The following is a 6,102-nucleotide window of genomic DNA, read 5'->3' as shown; positions in this document are numbered from 1 at the left end:
TTTTTTTAAGATGGCGTTTCACCATGATGGCCAGGCTGGTCTTGAACTCCTGACCTCAGGTGATCCACCCACCTTGGCCTCCCAAAGCGCTAGGATTACAGGCGTGAGCCACCGCCCCTGGCCATGCCCTCCCCACTCTCAACTGGGAAACAAAAACTGGTAATAATGATCTGTATATAAATAAATGTTAATGGAGTTTGTACACAAGAATTTATGTTATAAAACAATATCCTACAAGTGTAAAGTGTTTTTACATGTGTTGAGATTACGTTGCAAGTAATTTAAATAGCATTAGTTTACAGTGTGTCCCAAATGAAATATTACTGCACAAATTTTGAGTGGGTTGTGTATACATCTGCTGTTGCAGATGTATAAGAAGACTTAAGCTATAATGCACATCTTGAAGTCTCAGTCACTGGGAAGTTACAGGCCAAAAATAATGCAAATATGAAGTTCTACACATTGGAGGGTTAACCTCCAAACCCAAAACAAACTCAATTGATAATGATCGAGTTAAACTCAAGGTAATTTATTTTTAACAGCTGGACGCAGTGGCTCACGCCTGTAATCCCAAGCACTTTGGGAGGCCGAGGCGGGCAGATCATTTGAGGCCAAGAGTTCGAGACCAGCCAGGCCAACATGGTGAAACCCCATCTCTAACAAAAATACAAAAATTAGCCAAGTGTGATGGTGCATGCCTGTAATCTTAGCTACTTGGGAGGCTGAGGCAGGAGAGTCTCTTGAACCAGGGAGGGAGAATCTCTTTAATCTGGGAGGTGGAGGTTGCAGTGAGCCGAGATCGCGTCACTGCACTCCAGCCTGGGCGACAGAGCTCACAGCTTGATTTTTATTTTATCTCAAAAATTAAAATTAGTGGCCGGGCGCAGTGGCTCACGCCTGTAATCCTAGCACTTTGGGAGGCCGAGGTGGGTGGATCACCTGAGGTCAGGAGTTCAAGACCAGCCTGGCCATCATGGTGAAACCCCATCTTAAAAAAAATAAAAAATAAAAAAAATAAAAAAATAAAAAAAATAAAAATTAAAAAACTTGTCCTCGTTACCATTCTCACCTATTGGTTTTATAACACATTGGGAATTTTATAGCACACTGTCTTGGCAAGGTTGTGGGGAAATAGGGTTGCTCTGTGTATGCATGTTGCTGTAACTCTGATGGAAGGCAGCTTGGGAATATCTGTCAAGTTCAGAAACACATTTATCCTTGACTCACAATTGCATTCTTGGGAATTTATCCTGCAGATATACTCCCACAGTACAAAATGTCATGGTTATTCATTGTAGCATTATATGTAATGGCAGAGGATTAGGAACAATTCATGTGTCAGTCAACAGGGAAATGGTTAAATCAATTTCGATGTAGCTATACAGTAAAATATAACAGCTGTGAAATTAGTTGAAGAAACTTTCTAAGTCTATGTACTGGTTTTTAAAAGCTCTCCAAGACATGCTAATTAGTAAGTGATAAAAACCAAGGTACAGAAGTAGATATTGTATGTTAGCTTTTGCCTAAGAAAGAAAAAAAATAGGAATACACATTTATACTGCTTGTGCAGGTTAAGTATTTCTTATCCAAAATACTAGGGACAAAAAGTGTTCAGATTTCAGATTTTTCTGAATTTTGGAATATCTGCATGTACATAATGAAATATCTTGGGGATAAGATCCAAGTCTAAACATGAAATTCATTTATGTTTCATGCATACCTTATACACATAGCCTGAAGGTAATTTTAAACAGTATTTTATATGATATAGACGACCCATCACATGAGGTCTGGTGTGGATTTCCTACTTGTGACATCACATAGTGCTCAAAAAGGTTCAAATTTGGGAGCATTTCGGATTTCAGATTTTTGGCTTGGGGCGCTCAACCTGTATCTGCATAGGGTGAATGTCTGCTGTGGTATTAAGTTCCACTCTGGAGGGAGTGCTCATTCCGAAACCAGTCAAAGCATTATTTTTTTGATTTTTTTCTTTTATGTTAGGAAAGTAAAGTCTTATCCCACATGGCCACCCCAACGGGTTGGACTCACTGTTCTCCAAGTGACCATCGTGATCGAGAGGGACAGGAAAGCCTGACTCTCCAAGTTCCGCTCACTTCCCTTAACGGGTGGCTCAGACAACAAACTGATTTATACCCCTTGGAACATTCATTTGGGTCTTTTGTGTGGCTTCTTACAATGCCCTTAGGGTTTTAGACCACATGTAAATACATGTGGAAACATTTGACAGACACTTAAAAATGTCTATGAATTTAACTTTCTCTATAGATAGACTCCACAGTCTTCTTGCAGAAATGATGGCTCAGTTGAGATCCATTTGGGTGTAATTGTTGGGCAAATTATGCACTAAAAAGCTTGTGAAATTTGGGACTGGATCAACAGAGGATGAGTGGGAGGCGGGTGGAGAAGAATGAACTTCTCTAAGTTGCTCCCCAAAAATGAAGTCAGGGCTATCTGAATTAAAGTGTCAAATTGGTGCTCTTCTAAGTAGGTCTTCTAAGAGGTCTCTTCTAAGAGACCTCTCCCAATTAAGCTTGCCAAACTGGGGTGGGTTACATGGGTGACCATGCAATTATTTTTCAAAATAAACAGTGAGACGCTGGGCGCAGTGGCTCATGCCTGTAATCCCAGCACTTTGGGAGGCCAAGGCAGGCAGATCGACGGAGGCCAGGAGTTCAAGGCCACCCTGGCCAACATGGTGAAACCCCATTTCTACTAAAAATACAAAAAGATTAGCTGGGCGTGGTGGCACATGCCTGTAGTCCCAGCTACTTGGGAGGCTATGGCATGAGAATTGCTTGAACCCATGAGGCAGAGGTTCCAGTGAGCTGAGCTCGTGCCACTGCACTCCAGCCTGGGTGACAGAGAGAGACTTTGTCTCAAAAATTAAATAAATAAATAAACAGTGAGAGTCCCATCTTTGCTTCTTAAAGTCAAACTATTATACATAAAGTATGTAAAGTCAGTATGTGAAGTAGAATGCTGCTTTGTTTTGCTCAGTGATTTTAAAGGGAAGGGGTAGTTCCAGTTTTCCTCCCAAATTACATTTCTGTGTTCTCCTAAAGCATGGCCTTGTGTCTTGACTCCTAGAATATTTTGAAAAGTATTTAAGATATTTCTTTGTTATGTGCAACTCCAAATGCTGGCATCTTTGTATATGCCATAAATGCCTTAACTCTCTCCACTGTTTGTCACAATTGCTTTTCAAAGAACCAAGTGAATGTTACTCAAATAAATTGTAAAATTTTCTCTCCCCACCTCCTCCTTTTTTTTTTTTTTTGAGATGGAGTCTCACTCTGTTGTCCGGGCTGGAGTGCAGTGGCACAATCTCAGCTCACTGCAACCTCCGCCTCCCAGGTTCAACAATTCTCTTGCCTCAGCCTCCTGAGTAGCTGGGACTACAGGCGTGCACTACCATGCCCAGCTAATTTTTGTATTTTAGGTAGAGACGGGTTTCACCATGTTGGCCAGGATGGTCTTGATCTCTTGACCTTGTGATCTACACGCCTCGGCCTCCCAAAGTGCTGGGATTACAGGCGTGAGCCACCGCGCCTGGCCAAATTATAAAGTTTTCTTTTGGTTGAAGTAAGTAACCCTTAACCCCATTCCTAAATTCTGCCTTTGCCTGAAATTGACTTTACTGGTAAACCATTCTTCATGCTGATCAGCAAAGAAAGGAAAAAGATCTATTATTTGTTGTCCAAAAAAAGACGAAGTAATTCTTTTAAGATTTGGTTTAGGTTGGCTGGGTGCAGTGGCTCACACCTGTAATCCCAGCACTTTGGGAGGCTGAGGCGGGCGGATCACAAGGTCAAGAGATTGAGACCATTCTGGCCAGTATGGTGAAACCTCATCTCTACTAAAATGCAAAAATTAGCTGGGCGTGGTGGCGGGAGCCTGTAGTCCTAGCTATTTGGGAGGCTGAGGCAGGAGAATTGCTTGAACCCAGGAGGCAGAGGTTGCAGTGAGCTGAGATTGTGCCACTACACTCCAGCCTGGCGCCTGGCAACAGAGGAGACTCCATCTTAAAAAAAAAAAAAAAAGGATTTTATTTAGGTTAATAGTAACAATGGTACTTTCACTTAATTTCAGCAGCAACTGAAGCCATATTGTCAATTCAAAAACAATTTTTGTTGTTCTTCCAGGAAATAACTCTGTAGTGAGAGGAAGTTTGCAGTAAATGCCTTTGGAGCATCAGGCTGAGGCTGTGTCCGTGAAGCTAGCGTGTGTGTGTGTGTGTGTGTGTGTGTGTGTGTGTGTGTGTGTTTTTACTCTGGTCAGAAAAGACGTGCCAGGTGTTTGTGACAAGCTGTGATGAGGACTGCAGATTACTTGGAATCCATTGTGTTCTTTTCCTTGTTGGAAAAAGAAAGCTTCTAAAAACAAGCCCTTATTTAAAGGAAGCCCCAGTTAATTCAACAAGGCTTTGAAAGGCTTTATACAAACTGCTTGACAAAGGCCATTTGGCCCCGAGGAGTCCTATGAGGTCAGAAACTGAGATCAACCCTCACACAGGATTCAGGCAGTTAGAAACTCAGACCGTACTTAGCAAAGCACAACAAACTGTCACCCACCTGGTCAGAATGAAATTTACACAGCAATGCAGAGTCTTATGCTAGAACACCAAAAAACCTTAATTACAATGGCTAACAGTTGCTGCACGTTTAAGGTGCCAGGAAAAGGTGTTGGCTACACCCCATAGACTCCCAGCTTTTTGAGATGGGTGTCATTATAATTGTCACCATTTTGCAGATGAGGGAGCCGATGCATCCTTAGGTGAGTTAAGTGGTGGCGTTCAGCTTTGACCCTAGACAGTTTCATCTACAGCCAGAGAGCTTAACTATGCCCAAGCCCGTCTACCTAGACAGGAAGAAGGCTAACCATCTCCGCCGTACGCTCAGGGAGGCTGCTATAATCTGCATGTCACCCCTCAAACTCTTAAAAATGATTTAAGAAAACCAACCGTTTTGTGCCCAGCGACCAGGAGAGATGGGCAGGCATGAATTTTAAGGCTGTCTTGCCTTTAAATTCCACCAGGTCCTTGCTTCACCCCAGGTCACTCCGAAATCCTAGAAGAATAGCACACCCAATAGCACACGACACAAGTGACTCATTGTCCTTCTGCCTCAAACAACAGCAGCCTACTTAGCATACAAGACACATTCTATGAGGGAAAGCTGCCATGGGCCACAGCCGTGCATTCTTTGCAGGAGCCACACATGGGGGTTGCTTTCTTGTTGTTCAATCTTTCTTTCTTTATTATTACTATTACTTTAGAGACAGAGTCTCGCTCTACTGCCCAGGGTGGAGTGCAGTGGCACGATCATAGCTCACTGCAGCCTCAAACTCCTGGGCTCAAGCCATCCTCCCATCTCAACTTCCCGAGTAGCTGGGACTACAGGTGTGTGCTGCCACCCCTGGTTTCAGTCTTACTTTGAGGATAAGAGGTAGTGACAACACAAGTCCATTAGCGCTCATGATGCATAATTTATTTCGTGGTGACACAGGGATGATGAGGAAGGGCTTGAAGGCCATGTCCCAACTCCTTTTTCCCCTAGCCTTTTCTCTCTGAAGGCATATTGGTGCTTTGCCAGCTCCACCCTTGCCCCCACCCTAAGGCAGGGACACTTGTTCCTACCCGGGAGTCGGAATGTGCTATTGCACCAGCACGCCAGCATGGGCTTCCTGCTCTGCAGGGAGAGACCTCTCCTGCTGGCTTAAACAGTGCCTGCCCCCAGAGGATTTCTCTATGGGAACTGCTCCAACACCCCTGGGGGCCTAGGTGGGCACCAGCTTTCCTCCTTTTCCCTTTCTTTCTTTCTTTCTTTTTTTTTTTATTTTTAAAACATTTTAAAATTTAAATTTAAATTTTTTTTTTTTTTTGAGACGGAGTTTCGCTCTTGTTACCCAGGCTGGAGTGCAATGGCGCGATCTCGGCTCACCGCAACCTCCGCCTCCTGGGCTCAGGCAATTCTCCTGCCTCAGCCTCCTGAGTAGCTGGGATTACAGGCACGCGCCACCATGCCCAGCTAATTTTTTTTTGGTATTTTTAGTAGAGACGGGGTTTCACCATGTTGACCAGGA

Source organism: Saimiri boliviensis, chromosome 11 (genome assembly GCF_048565385.1).
Source record: "Saimiri boliviensis isolate mSaiBol1 chromosome 11, mSaiBol1.pri, whole genome shotgun sequence".
Classification (NCBI taxonomy): Eukaryota; Metazoa; Chordata; class Mammalia; order Primates; family Cebidae; genus Saimiri; species Saimiri boliviensis.
This window is presented reverse-complemented; position numbering follows the sequence as displayed.